The sequence below is a fragment of the Engraulis encrasicolus genome, chromosome 18 (genome assembly GCF_034702125.1).
Source record: "Engraulis encrasicolus isolate BLACKSEA-1 chromosome 18, IST_EnEncr_1.0, whole genome shotgun sequence".
Classification (NCBI taxonomy): domain Eukaryota; kingdom Metazoa; phylum Chordata; class Actinopteri; order Clupeiformes; family Engraulidae; genus Engraulis; species Engraulis encrasicolus.
The window spans coordinates 23738974-23749272 of NC_085874.1; positions in this window are offsets into that span (position 1 = coordinate 23738974).

Genomic DNA, 10299 nt, shown 5'->3' on the forward strand with positions numbered 1-10299 from the left:
GGCTTGGCACACAGTCTACAACATCTGCACAAGAATCCAGAAATATTAGACAGGCTCAGCCATATGCCTAGGTTATGGTTTTGTTTTTTGTTTTATTATTATTTGTGTGTGTGTGTGTGTGTGTGTGTGTGTGTGTGTGTGTGTGTGTGTGTGTGTGTGCGCGTGCGTGCGTGCGTGCGTGTGTGTGTGTGTGTTTGATTATATGAATCTAAGTCAATGGGAGGGCCCCACAAAGAGAGTGAGAGAGAGAGAGAGAGAGAGAGAGAGAGAGAGAGAGAGAGAGAGAGAGAGAGAGAGAGAGAGGGCGCGAGTATGTGATCAAGTGATCTTCACCCACTTCCAAGCTCATTTTTCCACCAATATTGTTCCACACAAATAGTACATGGAGTGTGGTGCATTTTCTTTCTTGCGAGAGAGAGAGAGAGAGAGAGAGAGAGAGAGAGAGACAGACAGAGAGACAGAGAGAAAGAGAGGCCTTGGAGCCCATTCAGGCCACACTAATCAAATGGAAACTCACTCATGCGTATCACTCACGTCAGCAGTGGAAGGGTAAAGAACAACATTCCTTTACAAAAAAATGCCCCCCTCCACACCACCACGCAAACACCCACACGCACGAACACTCACACCTACAAACACACACACACACACACAAACGTATTGAGTTCCCTGTAAATTTCTTGGGTGATCACTCTTGCTATCGAATTTCAAATAAGAGCAGCCCTGTTTTATGTTGCTGGGTCGACAAACAGAAGAGAAAGATTGCTATCGATGCGAGATGTTTTACAGGAATTCAATTTGCCATTTGTCAATATTTTTTTAATTATGTGGAGTCCCGGCTTTCACCCCCCTGCAGCCAAGAGATGGAGCTTGTAAACGTTGCGTAACTCACACATAAAGTCTCACTTTAGCAAGTAGCACACACGACAGAGCATCGCCAAGGCCTGACAGGACACGGAATTGTTAATTCATTAAATGTTATGTATTTTACGTATGAACTGAATGGCTGACTTAAGTGATTGATGAACTCTGACAAAAAGTAACTTTTACAACTCTTTAGGAAACTCCTGCTGTCAGCTTGTTGTAATTAGTTTCAGGCATCGCTGAGGTGGGATTTTTTAAAATTTACTTCATGCCTTTAATTTTCCCACATCTGAAATATTACCAAGCCTATTAACTTTTCGCGGCCTCTTTTTGAGGTGTGCTTAAACCAGATACCTTTCATGCTCTCATCAAATACATGTATTTTTTTCTTCTTAAAGGCAAAATTAAAAAGGAAGCAGACTCCACAAATGAGTTCGCACAATCACTAGAATTCAACATGGTATTCATTTTTTTAATGTATTTTTATGGGCTTTTTTGCCTTTATTAGGACAGTGAAGAGCTACAGGAAGCGAATATGGAGAGAGAGACGGGATAGGGACGGCAAATGACCCAGGCCGGATTCGAACCCTGGCTGCAACCCTTGGGCATGCAAGTCCAAATGTGGGGGGCTTAGCGCGCTGCACCACAGCGCCCCCTCAACATGGTATTCCATGGAGCCTCTTATTTCAACAAACCTTCTGTGCGTCTCTCGAAATAGCTTTTGGACATTTAAAGGTCACAAAAAGAAAAAAAAAAAGAAAAAAAAAAAAAAAGAAAAAAAAACAGATCTCTTTTTCAATATTCAGAGAGAACTAAACAACAACAAAAAAAGATAACCTTCTCTGGTGATTTTCTCGGCATGTCGCATTCAGTGTGAGGAACATCCACCACAAGCAGAACCAATGTTGACAGCTGACAGCTTTTTCTAGGCCCGGGAGAAAGTCATCTGAAAGGTTCCCCAGTCCTCTCCATACATACAATGTCATAAGGACACAATTCTGCCCCAACCCCTTCCTGGGCCTGGGTAAACTGACCCCTTTGTCTGACCCCCAACCCCCTGCTACTACTACTAGGCAGCCCTGTGGAGCCACAGCTGGCCAGGGAAGATCAGCGGACGCAGGGGAGCACATCTGACACTGATGAGTTGTGACAGGTAAAATATGAAGCAATCTGACCCACGCTGACCACAGAAAGGCCACTCACCACACACACACACACACACACACACACACACACACACACACACACACACACACACACACACACACACACACACACACAACCACTACCACCATCATCATCATCATCATCATAATCATCACATGTTCATGTGTGTGTGTGTGTGTGTGTGTGTGTGTGTGTGTGTGTGTGTGTGTGTGTGTGAGAGAGAGAGGAAGATACAGTAGAATAACCGCAGCAGTAGGCACGTGTATGGGTAAGAATGAATACAAGAGACAGAGAAAATACAGAGGTACTATAATAATAATAAGAGGCCTAATAATAATAATAATCCTCATTTAAAACAATAAATAAATAATAATAATAATCAGGGCCGGTTTTTAGCATAGGCCGGCTAGGCGGTCGCCTAGAGCGCCATGTGAAGAAGGGGCGCCGAAATGGCGCTCTCCTATGCGTAATTTTGCGATATGAAGTTTTTTTTATGAAGTCGCAATCAACAAAGAGTGGCGAAAGCGCTCCTCACGGCAAAGCGCCCCTCAGCCAATAGTAATATCGCTTCCAACTGTCTCTGGGAAGTCTGTGAACCAATAAACAGACAGTTCTGAGAAAGGGGGCGGGACGAGTGACAGCCTTCGCTCTATTTTGAATTTGGAGACTCACTCGAGAGACAGAGAGGGCAAGCGCAAACAATAGTGCTGCTCTGCTGGATGGAGATTATTATGTTCTCATTAAACCACTCATTGCATGATGCAGGAGTTTCAGAGGGTGTTTTGGAACTATGTGATTTAATCAGCAACCGTTTGTGATTATGGAAAGCCTAATAGTTATGAGGTTACTATTTGGAATTAGAGAGAAAAAGAGCTTTGTTTTTGATCAGAGAAATCGCTAGTTAGCATGCTAACATTAGCCAAGTATGCCAAGCAATGAAATCCTGTAAAGTAGCTGTTAGTAGCCTACTCACTACTCACTAACACCCACCTGATATCATAATAGGCCTACTTGCTTAGGTTGACAAGCAATGTAAAGTAAGACTGGTGCAATGTTTAAAACAATTTTAGCTGCCATATCTCCTTCCATCCACATGAATTACCTGCTTGTTGTAAGCTTAAAAAAACATTAATTTCCAGACCAGAATGACATAGCCTACATTAATCATGTAACAGAACCATGCACAGCAGACAAGTGAGGCTATTTACTATATTTTGTATATTATGAAATTCAATAGCGTGACAGCTCTTCTCCCTTTCTCTCACCCTGTCCCTCCAGTTCAAACACATAGATAGCCCCCTTCTCATTCTCCTACTCACAAATGCACCACTATTTCCAGTCCAGAAATGAAATTGGTTTGGAAGACAGCACAAATGTGTAGCTTATTAAAATTGTTATGCTGCCATGCTTTGTGATGCTGTAGGTAGTGTAGATCAATGCAGACCTCCTTGGTAGGCTTATTGTCTACACATGCATTTTACATGCAAATGTAGGCCTACTGTATCACTCTCCTGGCATTTCAATTTCACGTTACAATTCAAACACATTGATAACCTCCATCTCATCTGGGGTTGGGGGCCCCACCACCATCACATCCAACATACCACACAGTGAAGCTACTTTCATGCGACTCAATCTGATGTGTTGGTCGCCTGTCAAAAAGAACCACAAATCCATTTGATGAAAAACGGTTATTGTTCTTGATGCTATTTAGTTAAGCTTACTACGGATATTACTCTTGTGATCTGTAAGGTATAAGAAAGTGGGGGGGGCGCCAGAACTCAAACTCGCCTAGGGCACCAAATAAGCCAGAACCGGCCCTGATAATAATGAACAACTGCATAACTGCAGTGAAAAACTAAACAACACTTACAGCATGTACCGCATCTGTCCAGCAGACATTTTGTGAAATGTATTTGTCTAGTATACTACATATGTGCACAGGACAAAAAAGCTGCCAGTGCATGCTGGTGCATGCAAATGTCTGATCCCCCACAACACACACACACACACACACACACACACACACACACACACACACACACACACACACACACACACACACACACACACACACACACACACACACACACACACACACACACACCTCTGCAAACACGGCCACCTCTCGCTGGCGGCCAGTCCTTTGAATGTGTGCGATTTGAAAGCGGCGTGGCGTGGGGCTGACGTGATGGGGGGGTGATGTTTCTTGGAGGGCCGCGGCAGTAGAGGGGATCAAGCTAGAGCTGGTAGCACGCGCACACACACACACACACACACACACACACACACACACACACACACACACACACACACACACACACACACACACACACACACACACACAAATACAGTACACACACACACACACACAAACACACACACACAATACACAACCACATACATACACACACACACAATCACATACACACACACACACAGTACACACACACAAATACAGTACACACACACACACACACACACACAAATACAGTACACAACCACACACACACACACACACACACACACACACACACACACACACACACACACACACACACACACACACACACACACACACACTCTCCTTCTCACTCTCTCTCACACACACAGACATATAACCACACATTCACATTCACAGACACACACCCACACCCTCACAGACACACGCACTCTCCTTCTCTCCCTCTCTCTCTGTCTCTCTCTCCCTCTCCCTCTCTTCCTCTCTCTCCCTCTCTCTCTCATAATAATCATAGCGACCACCAATCAACGCTCTTGGAATGCTCTCTTATTTGATGCTGTATTACTGTGATATTAAAATTGAAGGCAGAAATCAGCATTGTAGTATCCAAATATGTATGATGTCACTGGAACTATTTATTGCCTACTTCGATGGATGAGATATATGTTGTCTTTACGTTAAGTCAACTAGCCTACGTAAAATAATGCTATGTGACAATGCTAAAAACGTAACTCCAACCACACTCCGAGCAATACGGTTTGTAATGGAAACACAATCTGTGCCGGCTACTCAGCTACTCTCAGCTCAACACAACACAACAGGGCATGGCACAGCCGGACTGTATGTGGGAAAAAATCCTTATAACACACACACACACACACACACACACACACACACACACACACACACACACACACACACACACACACACACACACACACACACACACACACACACACACACACACACACACACACCAGGTGCATGTTGAGGGCACAGTGCCCCCTTATGCTGTAGTGGCAAACTAAAGAAAGCAGGTGGGCAAGCAGTGGAGGAAGACAGACAGGCGGTGGAGGAAGAGAGGCAGGCAGGCAGTGGAGGAAGACAGACAGGCAGGCAGTGGAGGAAGAAGACAGACAGGCAGGCAGGCAGGCGGTGGAGGGAGGCAGGCAGGCGGTGGAGGGAGGCAGGCAGGCAGGCGGTGGAGGGAGGCTGTCAGGCAGGCAGTGGAGGAAGACAGGCAGGCAGGCAGGCAGTGGAGGAAGACAGGCAGGCAGGGTGGAGGAAGACAGACAGGCAGGCAGTGGAGGAAGACAGACAGGCAGGCAGGCAGTGGAGGAAGACAGACAGGCAGTGGAAGAAGACAGGCAGGCAGGCAGTGGAGGAAGACAGGCAGGCAGGCAGGCAGTGGAGGAAGACAGACAGGCAGGCAGTGGAGGAAGACAGGCAGGCAGGCAGGCAGTGGAGGAAGACAGGCAGGCAGGCAGGCAGTGGAGGAAGACAGACAGGCAGGCAGGCAGTGGAAGAAGACAGACAGGCAAGCAGCGGAGGAAGACAGACAGGCAGTGGAAGAAGACAGACAGGCAAGCAGCGGAGGAAGACAGACAGGCAGTGGAAGAAGACAGACAGGCAAGCAGTGGAAGACAGGAGGGCAGACAGGCAGTGGAGGAAGACAGACAGGCAAGCAGTGGAAGACAGGAGGGCAGACAGGCAGTGGAGGAAGACAGACAGGCAGGCAGGCAGTGGAAGAAGACAGACAGGCAGGCAGTGGAGGAAGACAGACAGGCAGGCAGGCAGTGGAGGAAGACAGACAGGCAGTAGTGGAGGAAGACAGGCAGGCATAACAAGATACCAAACCAGACCAACCAACCAAAACCACTTGGTCTCACTTAACCCAGTTTGTCCTGGAGCGGCATATACGCTGCATACAGGTTCTTGAGTTTTGAGCTGTTTTATTAAAATATGTGGGTATGTCAGAGCTGAATGAACACATTCTAATGCAAAATGAGGATTGTAGCTTTTAAATACAACTTATTTCATGTTTAGTGTGCTTTGGAGGATGAGATATTTAGGTTAGGGCACCGTTTTCCAAAAAGGGCTTAGCCTAAAATGAGTTAAAGAGACAATAGATAGCTTTCAGTCTTTTGTGTTTGATGTTACTGTATTGATGGAGAAGGGGGTTTGATGTCAATCACAAAAACTATCATTTTTGCTTTACGTTTACTTTCAATACTGAAGTATTTTTGAAGTATGTTTTCTTGGGGGCTTTTTAGGGCCTTTATTATGACAGGACAGTGTGAGAGGAGACAGGAAATGAGCAGGAGAGAGATATGGGGTAGGGCTGGGAAATGACCCCGTCCGGACTCGAACCGCGGTCCCCATGGGCATGCAAGCCCAAATGTGGGGGGCTTAGCGCACTGTGTCACAGCGCCCCGCTCTTAAGTTTTTTTTGAAGGCAGATACTTTTGTACTTTTACTCAAGTGCATAGTTGGATTATTTCATTCACCACTGTGCATAACCCCATAGGTGTGCAGATAGGAACGAGGTGGCGCTAAAGAACCTGCTCCTGACCTGACCTTTTTGAAAGTTATTATTACCTTCGCCAGAAGGCTATGTTTTGACCGCTGTGTATTTATTTACTTATTTGTGAATATGTTTGTTTGTTTGTACTTCGAATAACTCAATCAGAACTGAGCCGATTTTTATGAAATTTGGTGGGATGATTGGTCATGACCCAAGGAACAATCGATTAGTTTTTGGGAGTGATTGGGTCAAAGGTCAAGGTCAAAATGTTTGTTTGTACTTCGTATAACTCAGACAGAACTGAGCCGATTTTTATGAAATTTAGTGGGATGATTGGTCATGACCCAAGGAACAATCGATTAGTTTTTGGGAGTGATTGGGTCAAAGGTCAAGGTCAAGGTCAAAAACGTAAATTGAGCCGATTTTTATGAAATTTAGTGGGATGATTGGTCATGACCCAAGGAACAATCGATTACTTTTTGGGAGTGATTGGGTCAAAGGTCAAAGGTCAAGGTCACGAAAAGGTCAAAAACGTAGGCCTAAATTGAGCCAATTTTTATGAAATTTACTGGCATGGTTGGTCATGACCCAAGGAACAATCGATTACTTTTTGGAAGTGATTGGGTCAAAGGTCAAGGTCAAGGTCACGAAAAGGTCAAAAATGTTTTTCTTTGCCAAGCACTATATGCCAGAAACAACATGTGCATGCGGAATTGAATAAGAGGTCAAGAATGGGCCAAAAATGTAATATTACGATATTCCGGTCCGATTTAAATGAAACTAACACCAAAATTTGGAGAATGTTATGCCCCACACTCCAGAAAATGGCCAGAAAAAAATAAGTTGAGTAGACGAAGGTTTGCGGTCTACCGAGTGCCCATTCTAGTTTTTTATGTTTTGGGTTGACATGACCATTTTGAAATGCTTGACGCTTTAAGTGTGTGATAATAATGGCTCAATATACTGTAATCCCTATTGTGTAAAGCCCAGTAAGACAGCCAGAAGTTCCACATGCCCCCTGCTAGCACTTGTCTCCCAAAAATGTCTGTGCATGCCAGAGACATCAGCTAAGAGATGTCCAAAGCAGATTTCCCTTTGAACACAGGTAGAGCACAGGTGGCTGATACAATTTTACAGCTCATTTGGTTTAAAAAAAAAAAAAAAAAAAAAAAAAAAAACTAAAGAAAGACGTGTCCACACATTCGACATGACACGGTACAGCATGGCCAGGTAGTGGTAGACCTTCTGTCTAAGCGCTAAATGTACGCTACTAAATTTACTCCATTAAAGGGATGCTAGAGGAGAGACAGGACACAGACAAGTCAATGTATAGCAAATATACTTGTTTTTTTTTTTTTTGTAAAGCATATTTGTCACGGCTCATAGTGATGGAATATGTGTGTAAGTCAAAATGCATTCAGGGTTGATGTTAGTGTATGCTATTGGCACATGTAAAAGGAGTTTATAAAGGTTGGAGCAGTAGGCATGTAAAATGAAAAGACAAAATGGACGGAAAATAATTTCACAAACCAGACAAAAAGGAAGAAGTGTTATCAAAATAAAGAAGAAGAAAAAAAGCCAAATGAGATTTTAAGCTTCCATTTCCCAACAAAGCTGTACACAGAAGACAGAAAAAAAGGCAAAGAAACAAATTAGAACGGACAAAGAGGAGAAGGAGCATGCTTAACAATCCTCAGTGATGGCGCTGGGATGTGGTGCACTAGAATATGCTGTGGTGTGGTGTGCAGTGCACTGGGCTATGCTGTGGTGTGGTGCAATGTGACGAACTAGAATATGCTGCTGTGTGGTGCTGTGGTGCGCTAGGCAGGGCCGGCTTAAGATGGCCTGGGGCCCCTAGGCTACAGGTTGCTGTGGGGCCCCCAAGAAGGCAAATTTTGTGACAAATTCACGTAGACAGTGTCATAATTAGGAGCTACAATTTCAGGATAACATGTCTACCAACTGTACTGAACACAATGGATGAATTTTCTAATATTGCATCTGGTCACAATTCTGCATATATATATATATATATATATATATTTTACTTTTGGGCAATCAGGGGGCCCCTGGCAGTTGGGGGGCCCTAGGCTGCAGCCATATCTAGCCTGTGTGTTAATCCGGCCCTGGCGCTGGGCTGTGAGGTACGGTGTGCTGTGCTGTGGTGTGGTGCGCTAGGCTGTGAGGTACGGTGTGCTGGCCTGACAGTGATGTATTCTGTGGAGTGGGGGCGGTGGCGTAATTGGATTCAGCAGGTCTCCCAATGAATGCAGCCAGAGCCAGAGCCAGTCACAGCGCATGGAAGAGAAGAGGCTGCTTTCTCCCTCAGCTGCTTTCACCACAGACCTCTGTCTCTGTCTCTCTCCCCGAGTCCTCCAACCAAGCCAACAAGGCAGCCAGATACACACACAGACATGCAGGCAGGGAAGGGAGAAAGACAGGGTTACTGTATAGTGTAAGGAAATAATCATTATTATTAATTATTATTATTAATAATAATAATATTGTTATTTAATAATACTACTAAGAATACTACTAATAAAGACATTAGTACGGTAGTAGCAACAGCATTATAATTACTTTGTTTAATTATAATTACACTGTTACTGTTCCTGTCTAGCACTTCATAGTAATTCCGTTGTGTACAGCACACACTTGTATACTGTGTCACAATGACAATGGGAGCTGGAGTTCCCCAGTTGGGCTTTCAGTTTTCACTTCCACAATGCCACTGGATTGTTAGGCCATATGATTTGTAACGGTGCATTTCCTAGAAAGCGGTTCCTCCACTATTCTTCCCCCAAATGTTATACTGAGGAAGTGTTAAGCCAAACGGTTTGATATAGCGCATTTCCCTTCTTGACAGTCTTCATACATGTAAAAGCTGAGGATAGGCAATGGCATGCCTTTCAGACCACTGAGGAATGCAGTCAATAGATGTGGCATCAGCACAGACGTTGGACCAGTAGAGTCAAACGTGCAGGGCAGGCGCTGCTGATGGTTTGGGAGGGGTAATCGGAGAAATTCCATGAGTGTGCTTCGTTACATGCTAGGGCAGTGGTTCTCAATTTTTTTGAACAAAAGCCCCCTTGACCTCATCATAAGCCCTCCAACACCCCATTGACCGCATCATAAGCCTGCAAATGCCCACCTTATTATATATATAAAAAATAATAGACCAATGCCCCACATTGGGAACTAAGATCCCTATTCTTCTCAAGGCCCCCCCTAGGGCTTCCTAATGCCCCCTGGGGGGCTGTAGCGCCTCAGCTGAGAATCACTATGCTAAGGGATTGTATTTACATTGGGTGGTACCATTTTATCAATGCCACCCTTCTCCTGCAGTAAAATGTCCCACTGAGGGAGTGTTACAGGATAAATGCTTAATCTGGAATAGAGCATTTTGTCTCAGGAATAATAATGATGCATCAGAGTTTCTAGTACATATTCTGTTTGTCTCAAGCACTGAAATAAAATACGACTCTTGGGAAATGTTTTGTTT